We start from the raw sequence: 11,109 nt of genomic DNA, 5'->3' as shown, positions 1-11,109 counted from the left end.
TTTTTTTTTTTTTTTACAAGCTGAGTTTGTGAGTTGTAAAACCAGGTAAAAAAGTTCCCAATAGTATTACCAGAATACTATTAAGTGTAAGACCCTGCAGACTCAAATTCATTTAATACAGTCACTATAGATTTCTTGCCGCTTCTTAGCTCATTTTCGCAATTTATTTATTTATTTTTTTTGGCTCAATGTCTCTTTCGCGCTCTTTTTCTAAAATCTCAGTCATTAGGTTATCCACATGCCCTCTCTTTGACGGGGCTGCTGTTTGCCGTGACCTTGCAGCTCTTGTTGCGCTGCTGCCAGTCGTCTGTCCAATTACAGCATCCTTTTAGGGTCCGCCTCAAAGCATATCAGCTTGGCAATCCTATTCTCTGTCCAGATCAAAGCAGACAGCAGCAACTTCACAAAGCCTCTAAGTTTTTTTTACTTTTGAGTTCTTTGATGTTCTCCGCACAGGTATTGCACTGGACAGTGAGAATGATGAAATCCAAAACTCCCCCCACAGCACACAAAACAGCTGTCAGCTAGTGTTAGCATCTTAAATGAGTCCTCATGCCAGGCTTTGACATTCTGCTATTTGTTTTTAATATATATTTTTTCTTTTATCACTTCTAAGCAATACACAATCCTGCCGTGCAGCTCGCTTGGTAACATAATAGTTTATTTAATGTGTCTGTTATGCTCAAACTGAACATTTGTGTGGTGTTTTTGTGTGTGTTTATCTGAGTTTCACACTTGCTATGCTGTGATTATTGGATCTGTTCCAAAACCTAGTGAGTTTCCTCAATGCCTACTACAGGCATAGGGTAGTTTCCTTCTGAGGCAACATTCTAACTGTCATGGAACTTCATAAATGAACAATCGAGTACATATGCAACTCTAGACACCCCACAAACACATATTGCTCTGTGTATATGTAAAAAAAAAAAAAAATAAATAATAATAATAAACAATAAAAAATACAAAAATAAAAATAAAAAGCAGTTAATACTTGGAAAAAGAGACATTTCCAGGAACACAGAGAACAGCACAAAGAGAAGACTCAATCAGTTGTGCTCATTTGATTTGTTGAATCCGCTTAGACCTGTAATTGACCTTGCTTGTTGAATTGTGTATGGAATACCTTTCTGCCACACAGGTGGACGTAGGTGGAAATTATGGAATATTGTCATAATTATGAGACAAAAGGTCAAAATTATGATATACTAAATCATAATTGTGAGACAAAAATTATTCTATCATAATTATAAGGTAATGTCACAATTGATAAACAAAAAGAAGTTAAAGTTGAGAAATTAAAAGTGGAGTCATTATGAAAAATCATCTCTCTCTGTCTCTCTCTCTGTGCCAGAAATGGCCTTTCAGTGTATCAAAAGCACTCAAATTTAGACTCAAATATCCCTTGCATATTATATTATATTAATGAATCAGCAAGTCATTTCAGAAGAACAGCAAGTAATTACATTTTGATTGATGATTACAAAAACAAACATTGTTTTCTTTGGAACAGCATGAATCGTTCACAATAAGATCAAGAAATGCAGTAAATAAAGGTCTGTTTTGATTTCATCTCGACTTTAAGAGATCGCTTCTGCGAACAGCGTGAAAACAGCAAATAAATAAATCTACATGAGGTTGTTAGATGCACATAGTGAAGAATCTACCAATTTACCATGTCAAAGTTCCATCCAGCCATGCTGATATATGGAGCATCTCTGCTGTTTCTCTCATTTGAATGTTCTAGGTGTTTGCGCATAAACCCTCAGTATTTGCTTTATTGATCTGACACTCCATCAAAGATGGTAAACGTGCATCACCTTCACCTTCTGCTTTGAGCCATAACACTCGGAGTGGGATGAAAAGGTGAAGAGGCGTCTATCACTAGACATCGCTCACGGGCATTTCCCCTCGAGGCTGCTAGAATGACACTTCAACAAATTGAAATTGATGGCCATTTGACTAGTGGCAGAATGACATGTGCATTGTTTGGTGTAAATTTAGACTCTCGTGGAAATAAGATGCAGTATTTAAACCTCATTTCTTTTGGTTTAAACTTTCCTTAATATTGTATGTATTATTACATACCTGGTCATAGGACCCGCATAATGCATTTTTCTTGTTTTATTGGCGGCCTCTACCAACCTGAGAAACTATTTCCTTTGCTTTGCTTAAAGTAGGATTCTTTCACAATGAAACCTCTCATTGTGTCATTTACTTTCTCTTGCAGCTGTCCTGGGCTGCTTGTAATTTCCTGAGCCGGTAATCAACAGGTAGTCCGGCATACTGTGCTTGGCTCTATCTGCCTCTCCACACAGTTGAACAGATTGGCATCACTTTATGAAAGAGAGAAAGAGAGAGTGCATTTGTCTGAATTTCAATTGAAGCCCAGCTCTATATCATGACTCACCAGCATCGGCAATATTACAGCTAACTACACTTAGGTTAAAAGCTCTTTTCTAAATGGAACTATGGAAAGTAAGAAACTTGCTGACTTCACACACATACTAAAAAAATAAAGAGAATTGAAAAACCATATAATAACTTATAATTATTGTGTAGTGCAGTGGTTTTCAGTGGTGTTTGGTATTGTAAGAGAGATTTACATTATATATGAGAGCTCCTTCACATTGTTCAAATGTGCTGTGCTTATAAACAAAGACATTTGGACTGAAGAACACTTGGACTATAGAGCATTAGTCATATGGGCTGTAAGCAAAGCTGATGCCTTTTTGAGGTTTGCAGTTAAAGTTACCATCCACTTATCCCTCATCCATCTACTGTGTTCCACAGATGAAAGAGAAAATATAATTTTAATATTGCTCCTACAAAACAGCAAGTTTTTCCCATTCAGTTTCATTAATTCCCATTAAAGTTTTTTGTAACATTTTATGTATTTTTGCAACACAGCAGCATAACAGAACACTGGGCCTCATTTATCAATCTAACATAAAAATGAGCACAGATCTGTGCACAGCAATCACAGGGTATTGACAGGGTTCACATGTGATTCATGAAACATTTGTATGCTGCCGATTCCATCGTATGAATGATTGGACGTTGATAAATGGGACAGCTTAAAACAATCGTCATTTACATATCACACCCCTACAAAATTCAAAATTGGTTTTGAAGCCTTGACCCTGTAACATTTACAAGAAAAATACCGGCAGCCGTGGTTGCCAGATATTTACCATAAAAAAATATGGTAGCAACATTTTAGGTTTTACAGGCTTAAATTAAATTCACTGTAAAAAAAAAAAACAAAACATATTTCGATAATTAATATAATGTTAATATACCAGCCTACTGAATTATTAATAAAAATAATATATGTTTTAACAGGTGGTGAACAAGCAGCATAACAGAACATTGGGCCTCATTTATCAATCTAACATAAAAATGAGCACAGATCTGTGCACAGCAATCACAGGGTATTGACAGGGTTCACATGTGATTCATGAAACATTTGTATGCTGCCGATTCCATCGTATGAATGATTGGACGTTGATAAATGGGACAGCTTAAAACAATCGTCATTTACATATCACACCCCTACAAAATTCAAAATTGGTTTTGAAGCCTTGACCCTGTAACATTTACAAGAAAAATACCGGCAGCCGTGGTTGCCAGATATTTACCATAAAAAAATATGGTAGCAACATTTTAGGTTTTACAGGCTTAAATTAAATTCACTGTAAAAAAAAAAAACAAAACATATTTCGATAATTAATATAATGTTAATATACCAGCCTACTGAATTATTAATAAAACTAATATATGTTTTAACAGGTGGTGAACATCACATTGTGACTGTCAATCACAAACAGCTCTTCCACAAGCTGAGAAGAAAAATACTTATATGTGACCCTGGACCACAAAACCAGTCATTAGGGTCAGTATTTTGAAATTGAGATTTATACGTCATCTGAAAGCTTTCCATTGATGTATGGTTTATGATAGGACAATATTTGGCTGAGATACAACTATTTGGAAATCTGGAATCTGAGGGTGCAAAAAAATCTAAATATTGAGAAAATCGCCTTTAAAGTTGTCCAAATGAAGTTCTTAGCAATGCATATTACTAATCAAAAATTACGTTTTGATATATTTATGGTAGGACATTTACAAAATATCTTCATGGAACATGATCTTTACTTAATGTCTTAATGATTTTTGGCATAAAAGGAAAATCAATCATTTTCACCCATACAATGTATTTTTGGCTATTGCTACAAATATACCCCAGCGACTTAAGACTGGTTTTGTGGTCCAGGGTCACATATATAGAAGGTGCACAGTGTCATTCACACAATAATAAACACCATCATGGTAACGCACATGATACTAAAATAATGCAATACACATTCATTTAACAACATTAGATGCAAGATAAAACCCTAATGTACACACCTGATGAGGAAACAAAAAAAAAACATAGAAGAAACATGGTAATTGCAAACAAATTATTATATAAGATTTGATATAAGAAACTGCTTTCCTAATATTGTGGATTGATAGAATATTTAGAATAAAAATAATATTTTATAATTACCAACATATTTTTAAATGATGAATATGTGGCTTCATGTTTTGATTCCAGTCAAAATGCTCTCATAACAATTCTCAGCCGGATTCACTATGCTGCACACAAGTTCACTCTAACTCAATAACTTGTGTACATGAGTTGAAACCTGAGAATATATATTTTTTTTATTCTTTTGAGAGCAGATTGTCTCAAGTCTATAGCTGATCTGCGCTCTCAACTGTACCTGTCCATTGAAGACTTAACTGGCTGAGTGCCTGGCTATTGCTTCTGGCGATCTGCCCTGAAGTTTTGATTAAAGCCCTTGATCCTAAACGGTTTGTAGTGTATGAGCCAGTGTTTGCCCATAACAGAATGCATCTTTAAGACACGTTGTCTATAGGAGGAAATACAGGGATTCATGGTGGTTCCTCAGTGCTGGGATCTTTTTTAAGTCATTTTTTATCAGTATTTAGAGATAGACAGAAAGACAGGGAGACAAATAGTATAAGTAAAATATTAGTTTATCTCTCTTTTTCCAATAGCATAACTCTTCTGTACAACAGTATTGACTCTGTACTTCACTGTATTATTAAAAATGTAGTCCGTGTCCCTACAACCACACAATATTTTGACCTGCATTCTCTGAGACGGTCTCGAGGTAATCGATGCGTGGCACAGGGTCAAACAGGCACATATTGCTCTAAGCATCCTGAATTCATAAACATTCTTATGAACCCTCAGCAACATACCAACAGATGACTCTCTATGGCCACCTCGCTCCAGGTTTAACGGCAGTCATTAATTATTTGACTGCTTAATTTTGGAAGTGTATTTCATTATGCAAGGTTTGAACGGAGGGACTGAACCTCTGACCTGCGCTGAGAGAGTGTGTGTACCCAATGTTTAGGCAGTCATAAATAGCCACTTATCTGCAGTACAACCTTTGGCGGTGATGACTTGGAGCAGAGCAAGAGTTGGACAGTAATTGTGTTCTCATTAAGGGTTCGTCTGTGTGATGTAATTATGGACCTCACTCAGGAAATAATACCAAGTGTTAATAGGTCAATAGACATCAAGTTGTTACTTCAGGTGTGAAGATGAAAATTTTTGGAGTTTAATAAGCACTCTGCTTTTGCAGTGAGCATTTGGAAAGTGCTATATGTGAGACTTTACAGATTCATTTTGGGGTAGAGATGTACTAGATACAGGCCATGGCGGTTGAGTGCATTACTTATTGTTTTCTTTGTAACAATTGTACCTGCTAATTCCAGATCTTTCTGAAGCTCTCCACAAGTGGTCCTTGGCTCTTGGACAATTCTTCTGATAATTCTTTTCACTCCTCTGTCAGAAATCTTGTGAGGAGCACCTGGTCGTGGCCGGTTTATGGTGAAATGATGTTCTTTCCACTTCCGGATTATGGTCCCAACAGTGCTCACTGGAACATTCAGAAGTACAGAAATGCTTCTGTAACCAATGCCATCAGTATGTTTTGCAGCAATAAGGTTGCGAAGGTCTTGAGAAAGCTCTTTGCTTTTACCCATCATGAAATGTTTCTTGTGTGACACGTTGGTCATGAGATACCTTTTTATAGGCCATCAGTTGGGACTGAACCAACTAATATTAATTTCCACTGACAAGGGGCAGGATTGCTTTCTAATTACTGATTTCTGCTGGTGTCTTGGCTTTCCATGCCTTTTTGCAACTTTATTACACATTACACTTACTGGTCTCACCTAAATACTGTATTGTTTCTAAAACAACACACTCTTTCTAACGAGGCTGTCACTGCGATTAGCACCTTTTGTTTGGAGTTACTGTCTGTTCTCTGCTCATTAAAGATAATTCATTGATTATTATTCCTCCCCCCGTCGTTACAAATAATCCTCCTCCTTTGTTCTGCATGCTGCCATTTGCGTCTTTGTAATCATGTAAATGTGTGTGTGGATCATGTCTGTGTCATGCGGTTGGTCCTCTCAGTGCTAATTTTCAGGTATGATTTGTGTTTGTGTCGGCTGTGGAGATGTGCATTTTCAACCCATATCTTTTGATTCAGTTGATTTCACAATTGATGCTTTGATATTTACCACCTCAGACACTGTATTTTAGAATTATCAATATCTTTTTTATTTATTTTTTTCAGTTTATGTGCTTTTGTCATTTTGATTAGTTTTTTTTTAATACTTCTATAGTTTTTTTTTTTTTCCAGTTTTAGTTGTTTTAGAAATTGTATTACTTGACAACAGTTCTAATTTTTATGTAAGCTTTTAATCTAATATTTATACTTTATTTTATTTCAGCATTTTCAATTACCGAAATTAATAGTTAAACAGTTTTAGTTAACAATAACAACACTGGGGTGTGCAGCAAAGCCAATATCTTTATCATTATTATTATTATTATATGGAAAAAGCCCATTTTAAAGCCAATTAAGTTCCCTTCAGTATTTTCAGTATAGCAAATATGCATTTGTATAATGTATAAACTTAAAGTTTTCTTATTTTCAATGTTCATTTGACACTGAAGTCTGGATTAATGGCTACTCAATTCAGTTTTGGCATCACAGGAATAAATTACATTTTAAAATACATTAACACTAGAACTACCAGAATTCTATAACTAGAATGGCCATAGCGGTCATTCTGACCGTTCATACTAGACTGAACTGAATGCCATTTTTGTCATATCATATATACATTCGAAGCTTCTTTTGAGATTTACAATGAAGCTTTGAATGTCTGTTTTCATATTTTATGACATCATCACCCTAAAAAATATGATATTTTTTGTAATATTTAATTGTGTAAGAGCTAGGTAGACAGCTCCTGAATGTGCGCATCTTGCTTTGTGTCCGGCAAGCGGGAGAAAAGTTTTTAACCGCAGTGAAAATGTCTAAATGACAACAAATATGAACTAAAGCAGAATATTTCTGAAGATTAAACATTTTGAAAATTATTACATACATCTTTTTTCAATACATTTTTACTTTTGTACTTTACAGCGCTCTGGAGTTATTGCAAATGTTTGGATCAGATGAATTGAAAACAATTCTATGCAGCCACCACTAAAATCGTGATCCATGAATAAATTGATCTGTTATGATAGTAGCCTATAGGTAATAATAAACATTGTCACTGTCGCTAAAAATAAAAGCCTAATTAGTTTTATTTCACAATATCAGTCTTGTCGGGGCTAAACTTAGCCTATATGCATTAGCTATAGCATTACACTAGCATAAAAATAATAATGGCTATTTTGTCATAACATTGAAGTAGGCTATTATTGATAACAGCCAGGGTATAGTGTTCCAGCCTAACATAGCCTAAATGTGGCAGATTGAATAACAGCAGTTGTTGTATTGGAGGTGTCCACACGGCTTTTTACGAACAGGAATTTTAGCTTAGCAATAGAATATAAAAACAACTAGAACAAAAGTTGCTAGGCAACAGTGACGTGCATCTTCAACCGCGGGAAAAAAGTCGCAAAAGCAGAAATTATACGCCTTCTGTAATGCGAACGGTCAATTTGACCTCTTTGGCCATTCAGGGTAGAAATACTCAGAACTCTTTTGTGTTTTGTAATTTGAATAAAATTATAATGTTATTATGATAATATATACACACATTTAGGAAAAGTCAGGGTTTTATAGTTATATGGGTTTTATTTCAACAAAGTAAAATTTAAAAACGGTCAAAATGACTGCCTTGGTAGTTCTAGTGTTAAAATGGAAAACAGTTCTTGTAAAGTGGAATACCATTTCACAATATTACTGTTTTTACTGTATTTTTATCAAATAAATTCAGTATTAGTGAGACTGCTTTTTTAAAATAAATTAAAGATTGACTGTGCCTAATGAATATTTTTTTGTTACTCATTAGAATGTGTTATTTGTTCTGAACAAATTATACATGCCTTTTTGATAGTGTTTGGCTTTTTTCACATCCCATTGAAAAGCTGTGTAAATGTAATTGCATTCTTGTCAGAGTCAGATCCAGTGACATATGGATTATGAAAAAGACCTATCAGTTACACGTCACACTTATCAGAGCCATGGCTTAGTAGTAGTTGCATGTCCTCTCTGACATGTTAAACAATGGTGCTAATCCAGGCAGTGTGAGTTCACACTCAGCTCAGGTCATTTTATGATCCCATTCCCTGTTTCCTATCCTCTCCCACTCTCCTTTCAGTAGAAGTGGCAAAAAAAAGAAATTCCAGCCTTGCCATTTGAGTGATGAATTGTGCTATGATCCACACCTGGCTAGAAAACAACTGATCAACCCACTCTCCAATTACTTTTGGGTTGTGAATAAATGAGTGTAATTCCTACACACTTCACAGTTTATGGATATAAATGCAGACAAATTAAAGCTAGCCACAGGTGCATATTTTCAAATCAAGTGGATCACTGTCCTAGCACTGCTGTCGACTATCCAGAACAAGCACATTCACGCTATGTCACTGTTTTCACAGTTATATATAACCGTGGCATAATCTCGCACCGTTCTGATAGCATATGGTCGATATGCTAGTTTGGCGCACTTCTCAACCTCACATCTGTAACAGTATAGTAATTTCTCAGTCTTTATAGCTTTATTCGTGTTCTATTGTATTTAAATCATTTGTCTACCACCGTAGTCTCACATAGAACTGAATCTCACCTCATGAAAGCGAGCGAGTGTGTTGGGGAGGGTTTTACACTGGGATTTGTGGCATGTTGTGAAAGCTCATAATAGATGTTCTTTAATATCCTTTCCTCAATTCTGTAGGAGATAGCGCTCGATTTAACAAGCCCCTGTCTCTGTACCGCCTTATCTGCAGGCAGCAAACATTTAATTTGAATTTGCCTCTTTCTGACATCCATTGGATGTAACAAGTCTTCCACAGTCAAGTTGCAAATCATCTTTTTCATGGCTGATACACAACAGGGCCCCAGGCAATCTAGGTGGCTTCTTGATATTTTAGTCATTTTTGGAGCTTGCATACATCACTCAATGTGTTAAATACCCCTCGTTTAGAGAAGGTCAGCACATCTTTGGTGGTAGAAACAGTCCCAGCTGTGTAAAGTCAAATATCTGGCAATTCTTATTTCATTCTGTACTCTTCCACCACAAAAGTGTGTTACTTTAATGCAAAACGAATGAGGCTTAGATATAGTAATTGGTAGTGACCTTTATCTTTACCCCGATAGGTTGTTTTACTAATGGACTTGAGAATGTAAAGCTTCCCTAAGAATAGGTTTTAATAAGAGTGATAAGAAAGGATATAAATGACATGCTGATAAGGAGCCTCGTATCTCATTTATGAGAATATATCATCTCCACAAATACAAGGCTGTAATCTAGTGGTGCCTCTGCTCAGGAACTGAGAAGCTATTAGAGCTGTTTACAGACTGTATTTCTGTTCATAATACAAAGGCTGGCCTTAAAAAACCTACAGTGCGTGCTGGTAACTCAGTCGCATATAGGTGCTAAGAATGAACCTAAATAATAGACTCTCTGTATTACCAGGTATACTAATAGCATTTTATAATGGAATGGTGTCCTATTTCGTTTATTTGAGCGGACAGGCTTGAATCAGTGAACTTTTCATATGCAGGAGGTCATGGGATGCTATGACACCATTTTCAAGCATCTGTAATCACATTGCTACATGAATAAATTATGCAGCTGCATTATCTTAGTATTTTCTTTTAATCTTACTATTTTCTTTTATTTTTCTTGTGACTTTTTACTGCCGTTTTGTAATGTTCAAAAATCATATAAAAATGATCAGAATATTTTGTCACCATTGCTGAGATTCACATGCTGATTCTTCATGTCTATGAGTGCCAGAACATTGTTATTTGACTAATTAACTGCTGCTTAAAATGAACTCCGATTGTGTTTGTTACTCACACCCTGACGAAGGCAAAATAGCCGCAACGCGTAGGTGTGCACTTGTCACCTGTTCTTAAAAACTTATAGCCATGATGAAATAAAGGCTTTTTAAATTTTTTTGAATAAGATTCGAGTGCCTTGGACTACCATTATTCTTACGAATATTATTTAGTACTTCTTAAGATAAACTTAAGATCATCTACAGTAAGCGTACTAAACTGTGTTATTTTGGGACACCATGAAAATGAATTAAAATGCACTTTTAATGTAATATATGTAATTAAACACCACTTCAGTGTACTAGTGTATGAAAGATGGTTCAAGTGTACTACAAGTGGTAACTAAATACATTTTTTTGTATGTTAAAAGTGCATTTTAGTTCATATTCATGGTGTGCCAAAATAGCACAGAGTACACTTAGATGATCTTAAGTTTATCTTAAGAAGTACTAAATAATTTTTAGCATAGTAAAATGAGTACAAAATTAGTGCACGAAAATAGAGCACTTTAAGTATATTTTGGAAGTGCACTTATTTTTTCATCAGGGTACATGATAAAATTATATATTATTTTATAATAATTCAGTGGACCTGAGTTAATTATTCCTTACTTAAATGGTTGTAATAGCAAGATTTTAGTTGTATAATGAATATATATATAAAAAAAAAAAAAAAAAACACAACTGGACTGATGAAAAAAGAAGAAAAAAAA

This window comes from Sinocyclocheilus anshuiensis, unplaced genomic scaffold (assembly GCF_001515605.1).
Source record: "Sinocyclocheilus anshuiensis isolate Anshui unplaced genomic scaffold, SAMN03320099.WGS_v1.1 scaffold1215, whole genome shotgun sequence".
NCBI classification, from domain to species: Eukaryota; Metazoa; Chordata; class Actinopteri; order Cypriniformes; family Cyprinidae; genus Sinocyclocheilus; species Sinocyclocheilus anshuiensis.
The sequence above is the reverse complement of the archived record's forward strand: the minus strand, read 5'-3'. Positions refer to the sequence as shown.